Here is a 20,776-nt window from a genome sequence, read left to right as displayed (position 1 = left end):
TTCCTTGCAGTAGTTTTTAGTTGTTTGGTTAATATCGGTCCATCAGTTAATTAATTTCGTATTTTATGTTGTTTTAAGTTTTTTATCAATTTTTTAATAATTATTAAGATAAAAATAGACCATAGACTATAATTGCTTTACTATAAAAAAAATACCAGGGTACATTTTTGATTCACTCGTATAAGCAGTACTGTTACTCCTAGTTCTCATCGAAAAATTAAACACAGAAATTTTACAGTTCATCACTTATATAAAACAATCACATGTGTGGATTTATGAAGGGTAAACTCGACACTGTATGTCAGTGTGTAAGGAACTCGTAGTAAGAGTGTTTGATGACTCGATATTTATATGATCTTGAGTTTCCAGCCGCTCGTTTCTGTCCTCACTATAAGCCCCTGTGTTCCCTTCATTGTGATTCAGATCGCTTTTCCAATATTCCAAGCTACAATCCAATTAGACAGACTATTTGACAATAGTCTCCATGAACGTGATGCTTATTTGACATTTCTTTTAATTGTTAGCTGTAGGCTTTGTGTGTTACGACATAAAATAATGAGAATAAAGACGTTAAGTTACAGCGTAAAAGATGTCCCGTTTAGATAATTTTTCATGGCAATGAAAAATATGATTCTAGAATACGCGAGGACATGCAACATGCGAGAGAACATGCGTTTAAAAGTTATATGAAATAAATTTGCTTATAACAAGTTTTCTTTGCTTCACTGAACACGCGTTTCCGTTTAAATTCACCGACCGTAATTAAGTAATGTGCAAGGAATAATGTATGAACTTTAAACGTCCCGTTTGTAGTGTGACAATGAGAACTTGTATTAAGTGTACTTTACATTAACATAAAAATAATAAAGTTTGAATGACTAATATTTAGGGTTTCTGTATTTGATAGACTTTTTTGTAGGTAGAGCCTAGCTCTGGTCAGGTTACTACAGCTCGAACATGGGCTGGTTCGATCGGGGAAGTACCACCCTCTCACAGCAGATCGGCGTGAAGTAGTGTTTAATGGCTTCATTATGTCCGTTGAGTGAGGAAGACGGTTGACCTTTCCCTTTTCCCACCCTTTTCGCTCCTTCTCCCACAACCGAGATCGGCATCATCCGCAACATCCCTTATGCTGCACATGTCTGTCTCTGCACATGTGACGACTACCTTCCATCAGGTAGGCCGGCTGCTCGTTCGCCGCCTTGAATATAAAAAAAAGACTTCTATCAGGTCAATGTTTTTGGCACTGTTTTTATCAAGGCATCTTATTAAAAATAATACTAGTCACATTTCTCTGGATAGACTTGATTGCATATAGGTTCTTCCTGAAGGATTGCTTATATATATATACTCATTGCTAGTCATACCGAATTATGTATTACGTATTAGGGGCATAATCTTAGCCTACAATGCATTAGAGATATTAAGAAGTTGAATTGCACGTGTGACGTCAAACGCAGAGTAAATATATTGACGTATTTTACATCGGTTACATCATATTACATTAGGCCCCTTACTTTTAGTGTGTCGTCACAGAGCGTATGGCGGTTTAAGTTTTTGACTTATATGCCTACGGTGATTCTGTCTCGTGTGGTGATTTATTTAGGGAAAATTGGACACGGTCAGTTTGTAGCGTGAAGATAAATCTTGTGCTAAGGGTACTGAGTTTTTTGGACTTAAAGATGTATTTATAAGATATGGCTCTAAAATTATTGGAGAAGTTCATTAGTTCTTGTAAGATCGAGAAATAGAGAGCAGTTTATTGTGAAGGAAATATATAAGTAATTTCATTGCCTGCTTCTTCATGAAAGTTTTATTATTATTATTCATATTATTTACAATTTTATAGCCTTCTATGGATATAATTAAAACAAAAACGTAATTCTTTCATAGAAGGAAAAAAATAAACAACAAAATGCCAGGAAAATTTTTATGACATGCAGTTAAACAAAGTCCCTAAAATCGCTTTTGATATACTTCAAATAGAAAAAGTATTCAAAAAGCTATAAATTCTTATTACTTATAAGAAAGTGACGAAACCTTTCATCATTCCATGGAGTCACCGTGCGGGTGCCGGGTCCATCGTTGCAGGGAGAGGAGCTTCAACAGTGCCTGGGACTTGCGACCTTGGTGTAGGTTTATGGGTCCCCTATCTAACGCGCGTTAAACGCTCACCTACACCGTCCAAGCTCCTCTCTACCTAACCAAATTTGAAACGAACATTTGGATGAAGTCTGTGGATTATGGGGAAAACTCTCCAGGGGTGAGAGGAAATATGATTATATAAAGAAGTTACATGCAAAGTGAGCTGTGATGAATTTGATGAATACACATATTTGTTCCTCTGGAGCTTTGCTATTGTTATAACCATCGCAATGATGATGAAGGGAACCTCACATAGTTGTCATGATGTCTGTCATTAGATCCATGATGTACACGATTTTTATTATGTCATGAATCTCAATCACAGGATATATCGGATAATTTTTTTATTAGCTTCAAACCGCGACTTCGTCCGCGATATACGATGTAATCCCATTATAAATGACGAGACATTGTTGAATGAAATAGCCTGTGAGAAATATATTTTTCCCTAAAGCTTTGTATTATCTCATTATTATTTAAGATGAGATCTTATTTCGCATGCAATAAAATTAATAATATATTATGCTAATATATCTATATGTAATTCTCCTGTATGTGTGTTCTGGACCGATTTGAATGATATTTTTTTTATGCGTTCGAGTGACGTCCCAGATAATTTATATTCACAAACCACCCCGACAGACCGCGCTGTCGGTATCCAGGTCATTCAAAATGAAAATACTACAACGTAATTTTATTTTACGTATTGTTTTAACATATTATGTATATCTCTATCTTAATTCTGACGTTCATGCGAGCGGAGTCGCGGGTTGAATGTAGTTTTTTGTATGATTATCAAAAATCAATATAATTACGCATCACAGTTCAGTGACATTGAGTATCTTTTGTTTAAACTGTGATATTTCTGTAAAACCAGGTCGAACATCTGTACACCTGTTTAAGAGTTACTACACCAAAGATACTGACACGTAAAAATAACGGAATAATAAGGGCGTGTTCACACTGTGCAAAAATATCCGTTGTGTACATTAAACTTTATTATTTATATCTGATACAACAAATATATAAATATTGTCTTTGGTATGTTGAATTATAACTGAAGCGACGATACGTATATATATATTACGTAAGACGTGACAAGGATATAGAATACGACTGAAACAAAGTAAACCCACAAGCATTAGCTAGTATAAAATTTTAATTATTTCGACCATGGGAACGAATACATCGGAAATATTTGATAGCACTTGATTCAACAGTCCTTTGAATAAATTTATATACATAGTACATTAAACGCGATAATATTAGCTTTTGAAGATTTTTTTTGTGCGAGAAAATAACAAGCCTGTCCTACATAAATTATTAAGGAGGTGGTTTGATGGGATGGATGGATGGATGGAACGATGGATGGATGGATGGATGGATGGATGCTGGAATTAAATCCAGAATATACTGATTGGATTCATACGGATTCTTTTTAACTTATATTGATATATATAACCTAGACACGGACGTTTATTTACGTTGTATGTGGCCTGAATATCATTTGTACGAAGCAATTCGTTGTTGAATTAAATTTTTTTAGTTCCGTGTACACGCTGAAGAATTATATTTAGTAATTTATTCGTTTATTTATTTATTCAACGAATAAACAGTTTCTGTGAATATTTGATTATTCGTAACCAGTTAAAACAATATATAATCGCTTGTAAGTATTACGTTTCTAGTTACTGTAATTTCAAAACTTGCCCACAACCTTTTTAAAGTTAATTTATGACGAACTAAATGGAGTTTATTTAAAAAGCTCTTGTGTTAAAATATCTCTAGGCTGTGTTTGTTTTGATATTCGGGTCACCATAATACGATTTCGAGGAAATCCCGACATTCGGTGGAGACTGAGCAAATAATAGATTAGAGAGGTGAGTGTTTTCGATTCTGGATAAAAATATTTTGATATTCCCTCAAATATTTGTCTTATTTAATGTTAAACCGATGGATGCTATGGAGAGGGGAATATCGCAGCTCACAGATCTTTCCCTCTGCAAATCATTGCCCTCCAAGACTCTTGTTTAATTTATTTAAGACTATCTTGACAAAAATTTTAAGTCATATTGCGTAGTTAGTCGCTTTAAGCCTTGTAATTGAACATGTATCGAGTGGTTAGATTAAAGTTTTAAGCCTTGTAGTGTTTCACCATGAACATTACTATGTTAATCAAGCTATAAGGCCCTGATTTTCGTGCTGTAGGAACAAGCTAAGCTGTTAAGCATTTAGTTAGTTTTGCACGACATTTGCATGTATAATATTTATGGAAACCATTTAAGGATTTAACGATATCACCTTTATATACAGCGCGCTTATATATTTGTTAATGTTCCTGAATCAATCTTGTTTATTTACCAAGTTTGAAAAGTATATAGGTTAAATCTGTTTAATGTACATGGGTTATATTCAGAATTTCTGTATAATACTATGTATTGGAGCAAGTTTTGACTTTCTTACTAACTGTTTTACACTAAAATAAAATCTAGACGCTTACACAAGTATTCACCGTGATACTACACACGGAGCGTTCACCGTTTTTGATCCATAAGACTTGACGTAGTATTAACGTAGATTTTGTAGTGAGAAACGGGAAACCCTTCATATTTAGTGTCAAGAGGAAAACTTATGTTCAGCACACTATTAGTGTCTTCGTTACCCACTTGCTATTGTAATAATATTTTTGGTTTTTATATTTCAAGAGTTAAAAAATGTCACGAATTTATAACTAACATATTCTCTGTAATAATACAATTACTATCAGTAACGTCTGAGTCGAACTTAGTTCCTGAATTGCTTTATAAGGTAGAACAAAATTGTTTCTTCTTTCGACATTGAATTTATCGGTGTAATCTTCAAGAACACGGACAAAGTCGGCGAATGATGATATACTTTGAATATTAATTCATAAAACGTATCTGTTGTTTCACAATATGTACATCGGTATTCAGAGTCAAGTTTCGCGATGATTTCGAAAGGTAAATTTCGGGAAATTATAACGATTTAACTCGGTGGTAGTGGTAGAGTATATTTTAGTTATATATAGCCAGCTGAACCGACAGACGTCCTTTTATCTCTATAAGATATACCAACCAGAGCTAAGGTCTACTCTGCAGCTACCTCTTAATGCCTGCCATAGACATCCATAATAAATGAAACTAATATTTTTCAGATTATGCTACGCGTATTTAATTATTTTAAACTACATAATCCCGACGTTTCGGTTACTTTTCAGCAACCGTGATCACGAGGACGAGATGTGAAATTTGGAAATAATAATACTCCCCATATTCTTAGCTCTCATTGTCCATAATAAAGTTCTTGATTAGGAATATATAACTAATTAAAAAAAGATATTACGTTTAGGAGAACGATGGTTGGTTGTTTTAAATATGGCCTTCATCCGTGCAAAGACGTGCACAGTATATTCAGCCAGCGTCGTGTAGAATGGAGGAGACACGATCCGGGATTGACTTTTGAATTAAATAAATTTTAACTGCTTATACTGAACCCACAATTAGGAACTTTGTTAGTAGATCTAAAACAACTAAAAGTATGGTTTGTAAAAGATATTGCCGTACGATACGTCTAAAATGACAGATAACTGACAGTTATTCCAGATATTCTCAGCAAAGAGGATTTAAAAAAAAGTTTTTACAATACTACATTTTGTTAGTTGCGATAAAATTTCTTGGATATTTTTTAATGTAAAAAATCCTATACAGAGTAAAAAGCAATAAATCCTGTTAAGCCCTCCTCGAGTTATGGCGTGACGTGGAATAATTTAAGTTACCTAGTTTTTTGCCACTTGTCCATTTTGGTGCTGTTCTTGGCCACTTGCATACGGCGTTATTTTACTGTACCATATTCATAATTAACTATCAATAATAAAACTGACATGAGAGGTGTGCTCCTAACTGAAAAATTTAATATGTCTAAACCGAAACCAAAGAATTTTCATCGATTTCCAACTGAATTAAAACTTAAACAAAGCGCGATATTAAATGCGAGTACTAGACCAGAAACGAAACTTCTCATCGTCCATGGATTCAACGTGCGGGTGGCGGGTCCATCGTTGCAGGGAGAGGAGCTTCAACAGTGCCTGGGTTTTGCTACCCTGGTATAGGTTTAAGGGGCCCTATCTAACGCGCGTAAAACGCTCATTTCATCAGACAGGCTGATCTAACGCGGGTGCACATATAAAATAATATAACAAGATTGATTTATTGCTTATGAGATATTAAACATACTTGAAATCGTGAGAAAGAAGAGAATATTTAATAATTTAATAAATGAAATGAATGCTAACACTGGAATGAAATATTTGTCTTAAGAATCTAATAATTACTAAGTCAAAGAAATTATCCATAGTTTTTTTTTTTGATATCACAATCCCTCATAACTGGATTCGAGGATGAGATTACTTTAAAACTAATCTCATTAACAATAAAAATTAATTGAATAATATGATTTGATAGCCAGAGATAATAAACAGTTTTATTGCGTTTTAATTACTCGGCCAGCGTAGCCAATCTAGACGGCAATAAAACTGTAGTAAAATATGTTTTACGACTTCCATACATCTAATATTGTTTTTGGGAACGCTGGCAGACCTAATGTTGTTAACCCACCAGTAGATAGTCCATTGCAACAATATACATCTGATGCATTGTTACTGCTGTAGAGGTTACAGCTCCGTGGTATTTGCTTTGATGAACCAGATTTTAACTATTATTTTGAAGTCGTATACATTTAAGGATCGCATAAACTACTGTGGATGCTGCTCTATCCAGATCTAAACTGGTATCTTTTTAAACTGTTTTTGGGCAAAAGGCTGGTTAAAAATTATCCACAATTTTTTTCGAAGAATTTCGTTTGACGAGTAAGAGGACTCTAAGTTCATGTTTATTTTATTTGTAAGGAATGTTACTTTCATCCAAATTCAAAATATACGAAATTATATCCATATAGGTTTAAGGGTCGACTGTTCAATCATACAATGTCTGATAGTCTGTGGTCCCATTTCATAAACATCAACATTCTGACACATCTACACAGCAAGAATTTATTTTTATCTCAAACTATTTCGGTATAATTAAAAAGACGAAAAATTTACCTTGTTAAACACAAGCAAATCGTGTAAATAGATTTATTTAAACACGTTGCCGTTTTTATTCAGATAAATATCAGTGAAATTTTACATTTTCAGCCGGAAAACACGTCAAAACTATAATATAATTTCAGATTTCTTAATTATTGATGACTTAAAAATATTTAATAATATGAACGTAATGTTTTCGGATTAGAAACTAGTGTTGTGTACGATCGTTAAACACGAAAATAAGATAAGCATTGAACTCGAAATAACAGATCGCATGCTGTCCGAGATCGATAGTAACATATGACCTGAAGATAAACTATGCGAGTCGTAAACCTGCGTTTAGGTAGAGCACTTATTGCTGAGCGAGAGCGGATATAATACATTTTTATTGCTCACTTATTAATATACTGAACTATTTTCCGCTCAGTGTGTTGCTAGGGCTATGTTTAAGATAAGAATGTTTACGTTAACGGCTTAAAGAACATGCTGAAGCATTCAGTTATTTAATTAATTTAAAAATATGTTTATTTATTGTAGTTTTACAAAAATACGACTATTATATATTTTTAAGCATTATATATATAATAATGCTTTAATTACCTAACGTATTTATTTTTCTTTTTAGTTCATATCTGAAAAATTTAATATTTCTTTAATTACCCTTTTAACGAATATACCTAGACGCATGAACCACTAACTGCTAATCACAAGCAAAAATACCTAACATTATTTATATAAAAGACCTGATATTCTTAACTGAACATAGTTAAGAATCATCGCAAAGAAAATTGGATTTAATACGAAAAAACCGCATCAAAATCGGTCAATCCCTTTGGGGACTACAGCCACACACAGACATTTGTGCACATTTTGTGTTGGAGGTTTAAAATAGCTTAAGTTTTATTTTGTAAGTAATGTGATTAAATTCTATTTGAGTCTCACGTGATGTTATGCGCAATAGAACCGCTTATCGCCAGTCTTATCGGTATTTGCCATCCTATAAAAAGAATCTCACAATCACATCATTAAAAACAAATTGAGAAAAAAAATTGCATACCAATCAAGATAAAGACTCAATTGACGAAATAAAAACCATAATATAAAGACAAAATAATGATCTAATACATTGATTTTACAATTGTAACATTAAATCTGACGCTGTTTTGAACAAGCGATCGTCACAGCAATCATCATCATCATCATCATCAGCCTATAGGAGCCCACTGCTGAGCAAAGGCCTCTTCTCACATGGAGAAGGTTAGAGCATTAATCACCACGCTTGCTCAAGACGGGTTGGCGATTTCAATCTTATAATTTGAAATTATAAGACCAGGTTTCAATGCAACGCAAACGACTAACTACTTATAACAATACAATGATTGAAGACGCAAAGATTTACCTTAAATATGTACAATAGTATATTGGGCGTGTTCATTTTTATACATAGACCACAAACCCTCGAGGCAGAAGCCAGTAGACCGGATGATCATCATAAAAACTCTTCGAATATCAGCTTCCGGCTTTCTTATAGGACTTGAAAAACACTTTTTAATTACTGTTGTTATGAGAACAAGTGGAATGAAGACCTAAAATTATAGCTAATTGAATTAAATCCAATATTCTCAAAACCTGAATATTATTTGTAATGTGAATGCCAAACAACTATATACAATATAAATTTCTACTAACCGTCTTCTGCAGTTGCAACACATGAGACCACATGATATGTACATAGATTTAATAGAGACGGTCCTAACAAGGACCTAAGCAAAAAAATCCATAGCAGATTAAAAAAGGTTTCAAGCAAGGAATGACATATTCTCTTGACTGACTGAATGACTCAATTAACAACAAGACTAAGTTAAAAATAATTTAAATCACACAAACACACACCAAAGCAAACACCACAGTAATAATTGTTAAGTTATGATCAGAAGTATTCTGAATATTGGTTTCAAAATTTTGCAAATAAATTTCAGACTTCAAGTGAACCTTCGAATTTAAATTTTTCCTAGTTATAGTAATTTCCAATTACATCTTTAATATTTCTCAAATTAGCGTATTTTTCAATATTCATTAAAAGGATAAGAGGCCAAGTATGAAAAGCGATTTTTTTAATCCATCATAACAAATCACTCCATCGACTTAGTTAAACTGCTCTCGATGGACAGTCGATTAATAAATTGTCACTTTCAACTTCATTATATCCGGTAAGAACTTCCGACTAGATTAGAGCTAGTTTTTGCAATCATTTTCAGTTTGTTAATAAAAAATCTTCCATCAAATTATATACTGTTGGTTGAAGATCCCAAAAGTCGGAAGACCATAGTTACTATGACATCAATGTGCATATTTAAACACATTTGCACAGTTAAGAATGCTTGTCTTCTTCTTGGAAACCTTTATACCATATTATCTGCAACTTTTGAGTAATTTTTAACACCAAAAAGAAAATTAACCTCTATTTCTAATTGAGCACAGGCAATGTATATTGTAGGTATGCTACAAATTTGATTCATAGTTTTTTCAATTCCTTTACCAAACTTTATATAATGGTGGTGGGATTTTTTCTGATTACCTATTATAATCTCAGCCCTTTTAACTCGTTTTGAATGATAAAAACGCATTTATTTTTTTAATTAACAACAGACTCAAAGAAATGTGTCATTCCTCGCCCATCGGGCACTGATTTTTTGGCTCAAGCGATTTCAATAACTCAGAGAAATTTAGAGATAAAAAATGGATAAAAGTGACTACAAGGGAAAGTAAAATACGACCATATTGATGACTTCACACGCTGTTCCTAGATAGTGAGTAATATTTATCAAAGGTCACGTAATTATCATATTGTTATAGAGGTTACTGCTGGGGGAAAATATAAATTTACTCATTTGTTGTGTCATACATAACATTGTTTAATGAATTCGAGACCGGAATAATAAATAGCTTTCATTAAATTTCTGTGCACCGCAGAATCCGTGACACGAAAAAACATACAAAAATATGTGTATAAAACATTTATAAATTTATTGCCCGCTTCAATTATCGTGTTTCATTTTTGTTTCTTCAGACTAAATCATATACAGTTCTCCATTCGATATATTGATCTGTATTTCAATAACCACCGATTCTTGAAATAGCGCGTTAATTGACAGCTGTCAAATTTTCCCGCTCAATCGACAGATTAAAATAAATAGATGCGATGTATTATGACCTCTATGGTGCAGATTTAAAGATTATAAAGTGCGTTATACACGGCACGGACGCAAATCGTTTGATAGGCTTGGCAGAGACCCAAACATATACTGATAGGATGATAGGATGGACGCTTTAATCAAATACAAGAAAAAAAACTCTTGAATGTTCATAGGAATGATTTAAATTATATTTTATAAGCTTTCTTCTGAGTCATCGATGTAATAATATAAATTATAACATCTGTCCCGTGCGCTTTCCCGCCAAAAGCGAATGATGAACGAATTATGTAATCCATACATTTTAGAAATTATTATGATTAATTTTGTATCTACATACTGCCGACGTTTCGACACCTTTGCAGCAACAATGATCACGGTCAGACGAGATGAGAGTGTCTGTCAGTTAGTCTTGTTATTTGTCATCTACCGCCAACGATTTCTTTAATAATGTAAAATTTTTATCTTTTTAATATACAAGTGTTTTACTATCTTTAAGAAATGGAATTTTTAAAAAGTTTATAAATAAAGGTCTACAAATGAACGGGGTATACTAATGTTCAAGTTATTTTTCATAAATTTTTTTAAAAATAATCAATATTTAAATAAAACCGGTATCAATATTTTCCGTCTTTAGTAAGATTCGAACCTGTGTTTTCAAGGATATTACGTGCAAGCCGCTTTAAAAATTGAACATACGTACCCTTAATAGTACGTGAGTAAATCTTATAAACCCGTTGTTATAATTAACTATCTCATTGAATTCCGAGTGTATATAATTTATTGTAATAATTGTACTGCACCACCTTTTTTTGAAAGAACAGAAAAATTTTGAGTTTTAAAACTATTTACAATTGAAACATGTTTGGACCTTGGCGTTTTACCGCCAAATTTCTCATGCTGTTGTCAATAAAGTGATGAATTTTGTTCGTATTCGTCCATTTTATATAATCACCTTCCCGTAGAATATTGGCGTGCAGAAGCTGATACAGGTGCGTATGATGGCATAGATGTGTATAGACGTCAGATCTAAATTCCCATTTAGGTAGCGTCAAACCTCAAAGGTCCCTTTGAATCATAATAATAATCGGGCCTTTAACATGAACACAGTTTTAAGTAGCACCTTGCACCAAATGGCCTACAGACCTGTATTTCATAAAAAATATATCAATATAAAATTATCTGGCAACAGCACTTAGAAATTCCTCCCAAGTTAGACACGGTAATCATTTCGTTATTACTATTATAAAGTGTAATTAAATTGTTTTATGAAGGAAAATGTTACGATGGAATTACGTTGAAGCTTCCAAGCAATTTTCCTTAACTAAGGTAAACTTTACTTAATTATTATAACGCAATTCGTATCTTTGTTTCTTAATGGCTTTTTGAGGGCACTTCCAAATATGTTAATATGTGTTTAGGTATAAAATGCTGCTGTAATGGCAAATGTAATCACAAATGAAAAAGTGTTTTTTGTATAACACCTGGGCGCAGGGGAAGTGATATTTTCAGGCATATTGTAGATTTTCATTACAATTTTAAAATGTTCTACTTTATATAGACATCTCTACGTTTCGGTTCCCCTCCTACCAAAATGTACATCGGATGAAGAGTTCACCAAACTGGCTTAATAAACAAGATTGTGCCTCCCAAGAGTCGAGTGTTTAAATTTATGTTTTGATAATAAAAATGACAGGTTTCCAAAACAAAACAAAACCAAAAAAAAAAAAAATTTAATCTCCTTAATATTTTCTACATACAATCCCTGAGTGCTAATAGTTATTATGCGTTGTAAATATTTTAAACGGTTTTTATTTACATAACTTGTAATGAATTCCATTATTACAACTAAAGCAAGTAAATCTGATTAGTGTTCTAGGGTCCCCGCAATTCATTCGCGTGGGTAGAAATGTTATCTTTAAATGTGTAATTAACGCTCTAAAATACTGTCCCTTGTTGCACTGCAAAATAGTGATGTGAAATATATTACTATAACCGATAAAATATACATTCGATATTAACTCAGTAATGATTTTCTATCCCTAACATAAAGATAAAATTATATATATACAAATAATACTTTCATTATCTAAGAAATTTGCTCTAGTTTGTCTTATTCATAGGGAATTTTTTTATTATGGTCCTTGTCTTCATAATTACCTATCAGCATTTGAAAACTATAACTCTCTAGCGACAGCACAGTTGTTAAATTCAAAACCACTCACCGGTTCTATCCTTAGTTGGATGAACTTAAAATTCGTGGCTAGTGTGAAGTGAGCCTAAAAGAAATCTTAACGAAGTAAGCCTGATTTATACTAAGAAAAGTAGAAAAGATCCCGGCTCCCAAAGCAACAATTCTAGAGGACATCATCATAGACAAATAAAGTGATGCTTTTGTATATAAAATATTCACAATTTAATCAATCACCCAACAATGGGACCATCAATTGTCAAGTGTATCAAAAATTAGAATGGACACAGTCCGGAGAGGCTGTTCACGTTGGAGATTTGATGTCAATATTTATCGAAACACTACATGTATAATAAATTACCAATGTACCAATATTTTCTCTTTCCAAATAAAAGCCTATGAGGTCATTAGTTAGAGGTCTTAGTAAATACAGCTAGATGTCCTTAGCTATTAAAATATATATAAATAATAGGTGATTCGGGTTGGGTTAAGGGCTTTTTATGTGGTCAATAATTTACTTAATCTAAACACAGAAAATAGTTCAAATTTAAATATAATATGCCATAATAATAATCACAGCCTTACATCGTTCTGAATTTCCCCGAGGTTCTCGGTTCGATTCCTGTTTGTGTCGAAGATTTTTTCATTCTACATTTTCTTATTTTAATTTTAAACTTTAACACAACTTGTAAAAGTTTTTGCGTCAGAATGAGTACAATTCTTGAAGAGGGGAAAAAATGCCTACTGCCTCTATCTGCAGTTACTATTTATTTAACTAAATCAGGGTTACAAAAACAAAAAAATAATAGAGTTTTTATTTCGTAACATTGGATCCTTTGACTTGACGGTTATGTTTAATGAAAAATCGCTAAAACTTATATATTGGACCACATTGTTTCCAACTGCCATTATTTATCTGAAACATCAAAGAGGAGCTCTCTCTAAAATTTGTCATCGCTATATGGGACGCTGGAATTGTTTGTTTTCGTGAAAAAACTTTGAAATCTATTTTAAGGCCGCTAGCCTTTTTATGGGCCACTTACCTGGTCTATTGATACGCGACGTCTATTTGTTCACCTCACTGTATGTATCCAGCGGATATCGAGGAAAAAACCTATTTCTTTAATAAAATATATTCAAAACTTAAATTATTCCACGATACAAAAATTTGGACAGCTTTAATCATTCTTTTACTTCGTTTGTTCAAAGATTTCCAAACGAAGATAGCTTAAGATCATTTAAATAATGTAGAATATTGGTTCTGTGTGACGGATCGTCCACTTTGAGCAGTTCTGTATAAGGAAGTATTGTCTCAACATCAATGAAACAAGATCTATTAGCAATTAGTCCCGGATTTCATATATATCGGGTTTTTTACAAATTCATTGTTTTTAAAGACAGGACGCCAGCCTCGCTGACGTCTCTAATGTGACTTGTTTCAGTACGTTCCAGATATTTTAAAATGAAACTTCAATTCTTCTAAATGTTCTTGTATTTCTCGAAGGTTCTTCATAATCACATTCTTTATGCTCCGCACTCGCTGAACTCTGCAGTCCGCTGTCGTGCGTCCAGACGTTATATTTATACCAGAATTCAAACATAGTTCTATTCAAATAAAACTAGTATTATTCGGATTTACTACGCGGATTTTTATTATTTAAAAACTACATAATCCCGACGTTTCGGTTACTTTGCAGCAACCGTGATCACGGGCAGACGAGGTGTGAATGTCTGTCAGTTGGTCCTTGTTATTTATCATCTACCGCCATCGATTTCTTAATTTTCTGGCGTACCGCTCTGGATGCCGGCAGAATGCGCTCACGGTGTCTTGAGGTCCTGCGGTGTGGTTACGGACATGGGATTTTATATTTTTAAGAACGGGGTCCCAGGTGTTTGATAGATTCCAGCCATCTTCTCTATTGAAATTAGGATGTTTTTTAATTTCAATAGCCTCGCGAATTAATCTCGGTATATATTTGTCTTCCCGAGCGAGGATTTGAGGTTTATCAAAACGAATGTAGTGGCCTGGTTTGTCCATTGTGTGTTCACACACTGCTGACTTCGACGCGCGCCTGTGAATTTTTATGCGCCTGGAATCTATCAAACACCTGGGACCCCGTTCTTAAAAATATAAAATCCCATGTCCGTAACCACACCGCAGGACCTCAAGACACCGTGAGCGCATTCTGCCGGCATCCAGAGCGGTACGCCAGAAAATTAAGAAATCGATGGCGGTAGATGATAAATAACAAGGACCAACTGACAGACATTCACACCTCGTCTGCCCGTGATCACGGTTGCTGCAAAGTAACCGAAACGTCGGGATTATGTAGTTTTTAAATAATAAAAATCCGCGTAGTAAATCCGAATAATACTAGTTTTATTTAAATGAATACTCGCGAAAATCTTAGATCTCATTTTAGTTCTATTCTCTTTGATTTCGTTTTACTTTTAACAATAGTAACGACGACCAATAAGTTGTTATAATAATTGATGACAGCCTTGAGTTATTTTCATGTTGCATCCGTCATTGAAGCTGCTTGCGCCGATATATATATTACTCTACTGCTTTTCACCACTATTATATACTAAAACACATACCTAATGTAGTTTAAATGAAACTAAGTTTTTCGGTTACTACGCGTTTTTTTAATTATTTTACATCAGACGCTATCACCACGTCTGTCCGTGATCACGGTCGCTGTGAAGTAACGAAAACGTCGAGATTATGCAGATATATAATAATAAAAAAATCTTTAGTATCCGAAAAACTTTGTTTCGTTAACATATTGTTACACGCGAATATTATTATCCTAATATGGGTTGATTGGGGCTAAATATTTATAACGAAAAATGTTCAGGACTATGAAAGTTGACCCTAAAAAGTTAAGATTAGTCCAAGCTGTGTGAGAATTAGAATCATTGGGATTCTTATTGTTTATACTGAGACATAAGGCGGAGGTGAGCGTTTAACGCGTTAGATAGGGGCCCTTGACACCTACACCTGGGTCGCAAATCCAGGCACTGTTGAAGCTCCTCTCCCTGCAACTATGAACCCGGCAGCCGGACCGTGAATTATGCAATGCTGACAAGTTTCGTCTCTCTCTTTTACAATTTTAAAATTATTGGATATTTATCTATATCGTTTCTTTAATAAGATTCATAATAGATAAGAAATTAAATTAGGATGTCCGTGTCTACAACTATATTAAATGGTTAGATGTCTTAAAATGAAGACCGTTTCAGAACTCCTTTAAACCTGTTAAAATATACCTCAGCATTTTGATCCAAAAAAGTATAAAAATAATGATTCCAATATGAAATATCTTTGAATAGTTACATGAGATATTCTATACCTTTTCAATTTTATTAAATTATATGAAAAATATATAGAAGATACATTATATTATGAAAAAGAAAGACTCGAATCGCACAATAAAAGTATTGCCACCGTTCACGTTTCAGTAACTTGCAAATCTTTAATCCGCTAACGACTCCATAGCGTAGGTAAAGGTGAATACGTTATGACGCGTTCGTTTATTTTAGTAGAATATAAAAATAGTTTTATTTCTTTGTTTTATTCCTAACAGATCCGGTTTATATTATCTGTACAATAGATTTTACTGTAATTTAAGTTATAATTTTTTTTTGTCTAAAATAAATAACATTATGATACACATTAGTTTCAATAGACTGTGATCATTCTTCTTTTTTCAGAATAAAAAAATGAGCTCGTATTTCTATCTCAGCGTACTTACGCAACTTATGCTATGGTTTCATGTATGTGCAGCTGTTTGAGGTGCTGTAAAGCGAAAACCACTAAGCCGATTTTGATGAATTTTGAGAGTAATATAGGTTAGAGAACAGCGATCTCAATATACTTATCTACGGTATGCTATAGTTTCATGTATGTACAGATGTTTGAGGTGCTGTAAAGCGAAAACCACTAAGCCGATTTTGATGAATTTTGAGAGTAATATAGGTTAGAGAACAGAATGATTAAGTTATCTTATAATTCATCTCAGCATCTTGGTAAGTTCCTCTGAAACACTTTATACATTTTTCTACCAGTCCAAATCCGATGCTACTATCGAAGACGCTGGCAAAAACTAGTAAGTATATGTACATATATATTGGTTGGATATTTTTTTAATACATATGTATATATATAAATACTCCAAGAAAAGAGGTTATATATATATAAATAAAAGTTTTTGCAGCTATATTTACTTTCGAACGAAAATCCAATTAATCAGTGATTATCTTCATTATTTCGAAAGTTCAAACTCCGGAGGTTAAATTTGTACAAATTCATAAAAGTCGTTAAATAAGCCTTATTGGAAATCTGAAATATTAAATCTTATTTTTTTAGGAGAATGTTTATTGATTTTCTTTTCCTTATCGACCTTTATTTTAATACGTAAATTGAAACATTGTTCATAAACAGATAACTAAGGTTACAAGGATTTTAGTAGTTTAAAATTGTAGTTAGCTAAAGCCGGATACATCTCGTCTTGTGGTCGCAGGTGCATTTAAGTAGTGAAAGCTTAACATGAAGAGGAAAAGTAAAATTTATGTTTAAGGTTTATAATAAAAAAAACAAGTATGAATAAGTTACGTGACCTTATTTCTATAGAGGTCTAAACCTATCCAGATCTCTCTAGCTTCCACGTAAATTAAATCATCATCAAAGTCACTACATACCTACGTTTCGCAGTAAATAACCTTCAACTGAGAAACGTTAATACTAAAATTTATAATAAATAATCGAAAAACTTAATGTTTATACATAATCGAGTATATATAAATGTAATATAAACCAGGATTATAGGTGAGTTTCATCAGGAACGTGTAGACGGCGAGATATAATGAAGGATATTGAATTAGTTACACCACGGACGCTTTGATTGATTGGTCCATCAATATAAATCAATTTAAACTGATAATCTCTTGTCAATATATATATATATATTACACACATCGTTTCGTATGACGAACAACAGACTGTCTGGAACGCTGTTCAACCTTCGAGATCGCGTCTACAAAGACGATATACATTTTGAACTTGCTAAATTATTTAATAAATATTTTCGTGTCTTCTATAATTCGATTCGTTTATTTATCGCATCGTGTTGTAAATACTTTAAGCTCTAAATATTATAACAACACGCCGATGGATAATAAAACGGAGGCAAAATAAACGTTTGAGATAGCTGGAACATAAATCATATTATATCAATAAATTTTGCTTTAGAATCCGTATCGGAGAGGATTCGTGCGATATTACAAAAGATCTGAAAGCATTATTATAATGAAACAATCTTAAATATTTCTTGTATAACAGACGATAGGTGAAAATAAATTAAATTTGAGCCCTAATTACTTGTATTACGACTTAAAATGGCTCACCATAATATAAATGTAGGTAGAATAACAAACTGGTTACTGTAAGTTTTTAGTTTAAGGATGTAAACTCTTACTAAGGATATATAGTTAAAGTTCAACGATTTCAGATTCTCGACTTAAATAGGGACAGGGCATGGACCTTAATCCGCCAATTTACTTTGTGTTTTTATATAGAAAATATAATATTTGCTATAAATAACTACGAAACAATGTCTTTCAGATTTACTTCGCGTATTTATTTATACTAAATTCACTAGACTTTTCGATTATTTTTACTTTAATCCACCTTGGCCGTTACACTTTCATCTCGTCCGTGAACGTGATCCGTATATTGTAGGAGTCTTAATTACATATATATTTTTTGGAACTGGCTGAAATTTAAATATGTGACTGAAATTTAAACAGATCAGGTGTCGCCGAGGTTCATTTCCACAAAATTCACCTCCACCATGCGTAAAATACACAAATTCCTGATACATTGCCAACTATGTGCTTAGATTTATCTGAATCGAGGAAGAAGCGAACTATAAGGACCGGAGCTATTTGAATTTTGGTTTTAAATTAGAAGTTTTGCTCACTTGATGTCATGAAGACTTGAAAAAGATTCGGAATTTTCTTTAAATATTATATTTGGTTGCTGATAGATACCAGTAAACAAACATGAACCAATAAACGATCTGGGTATAACAATTCTTAAATTTATTTCTTTATTTATACCAAATAACATTTTCTAAATCCTTGTCTGTCATTTCTGACGTATTTTTTCTTATAATGCATAAAAAATTGCATATTTCGTCAAGTGTTCTATATACTATAATATAAAATTTACCTGAATTACAATATTATCAGGTTGTATTTATTATTTACAGGTTTAAATATATCAGTGGATTTCTTTAAAGCATTCGTCTCTCGAATTTCTTCCCTCGTTTCTGAGGATATTAAATTCCTTGGGGAATGGGAACGCGTATAACACACCGTAGATACGTTATTTGATTGGGAATCTCTTTAAATAAAGTGTATTCAACATTTTTTGCTTGGAATCATTCAAGACAAGTGTATCATTAATGACTATAAATTAATCGTATTAAATATAAAAAAAAATATATGTTATTTTTGTTTTAAATTCTATAGGGATGAATCTATAATTAAAACCTCCAATATGTAGTCATATTGATGTCGAATCAGATCAAAATGTCTCCAAGTATAACAGAACTTAAAAGACAGGTCAATCTGATAAAATATTCAATGTCGTGTGAAAAGTTGTTGAGTTGATTTTCTAATCATTAATTTTTTTTTTAAGAAATCTCAAAGGTTTGAAATGACAGTAATGTGTATACGTGAACTAATCACCGGTTATTTGTGAATCCATATTTTTTTAAATTAATTCTTTGAATTTTTTTTTTTGCCAAAACAGCGATTGGCCTTTCCTTTATTCTTATTGATCAACCTTTGAGTTAGAACTATGCTTGCTCGTCTCTTTTTAAAAATATAAAATTACATTAAAAAATTGTCAGAATACCTTCTTTGTAGTGAAACGAAACATACTCCTTATTTGTTAACTTGTGTTTTACAGGAATGAACATAGATAGACAATTGACTATCTATATACGAGTTTAAAAAAAAAAACAAATTTTATTCTATCTACACTTATAACTTCCTCATTAGTTAACCCATTTAATCATTTGTTTTGGATTTTTTATTAACGTGTAAAGGCTCTCAAAATCATATATCACCAACGTTGCAACTTTTTCATTTTAATTAACTTAAATACCTAACGCAGCGCCATCTGCTGGGCTGATTTGTGAATCCAATCCATCTGTGGTGCCACAACTGTATGCAAAAATATTCATTCAAATCCTTCCAACCGTCTACGAGTTCAGTGGCATACACACGTACAATAGAATTATATCTATATATAAAGATAAAACCGAGTGAATCTTTCTACATTTCCACGAATGCCGCTGCATACAAAGTGATATTCCTTCAAAGTCTAATTTCTATTCTATTAATACATACCGAATGAAAACACGTCCTTCTTCACAGACAATTTGTTTGTCCCATTCACAACCCACACAGCTCATATCGTCCTAGAAAATATCGACTTAGTGAAAAACAAAACAAGAAAACGTGTTGAACGCAATAATGTAGAATAAAGTTTATATTCTTAGATCCAACTCGCAGATACTCTCAAGTGATATTCTCTGTAGACGACTGATGCAAAGTGATTGAAGCTTCGGTTTAAATGAAAATGCAATCCATTTTACCACAGCAATATACAAACTTGACAAAACTTACTGACTGCATTCGCATAAGAAGTTTTAGACTGAAAAATTTAGAAGATTTTTAGCAATTTTGCCATAAAAATAATTATATACAGGCCTTAAAATTGGCTATTAGTCATGAATGATGAAGAAGCTATGTATATTTATATTATAACTATTCTGAAAGTCATTTAGAGTGAAAGTGGATTTTCAGATAAGGACTACGGAAAGGTTAAGACCTAAGCAAAACCGAAATATTAAATAAAGTTGGTATGTTTGAAAATACATATTTTAAGTATATCTCCATGTTGTGGATAATTACTTCGAACCTTCTAGTCTGGTTGTATTTGACATGAAGTCGTTAAGAAAAGATTAGGGTGAGAAAGACAGTTTCATCAGATTAAGGACCTCTTGATTGCCTTCCTCGTCAGCTGCCTCTTCGTTTCATTTCTGTGAACGTACACATTGTAATATT

At 32.7% G+C, this 20,776-nt stretch overlaps 1 protein-coding gene across 1 annotated transcript in view; it reads left to right on the top strand.

Annotated features, from left to right (window-relative positions):
• LOC116776103 (diacylglycerol kinase 1) overlaps nt 1–20,776 on the top strand; it is a 62,399-nt gene that overhangs the window by 1,047 nt on the left and 40,576 nt on the right. The gene's annotated exons all lie outside the window — the stretch shown is intronic.

This window comes from Danaus plexippus, chromosome 28 (assembly GCF_018135715.1).
Source record: "Danaus plexippus chromosome 28, MEX_DaPlex, whole genome shotgun sequence".
Lineage (NCBI taxonomy): Eukaryota > Metazoa > Arthropoda > Insecta > Lepidoptera > Nymphalidae > Danaus > Danaus plexippus.
Note: the sequence above shows the minus strand (reverse complement) of the source record. Positions and strands in the feature narration are given on the sequence as shown.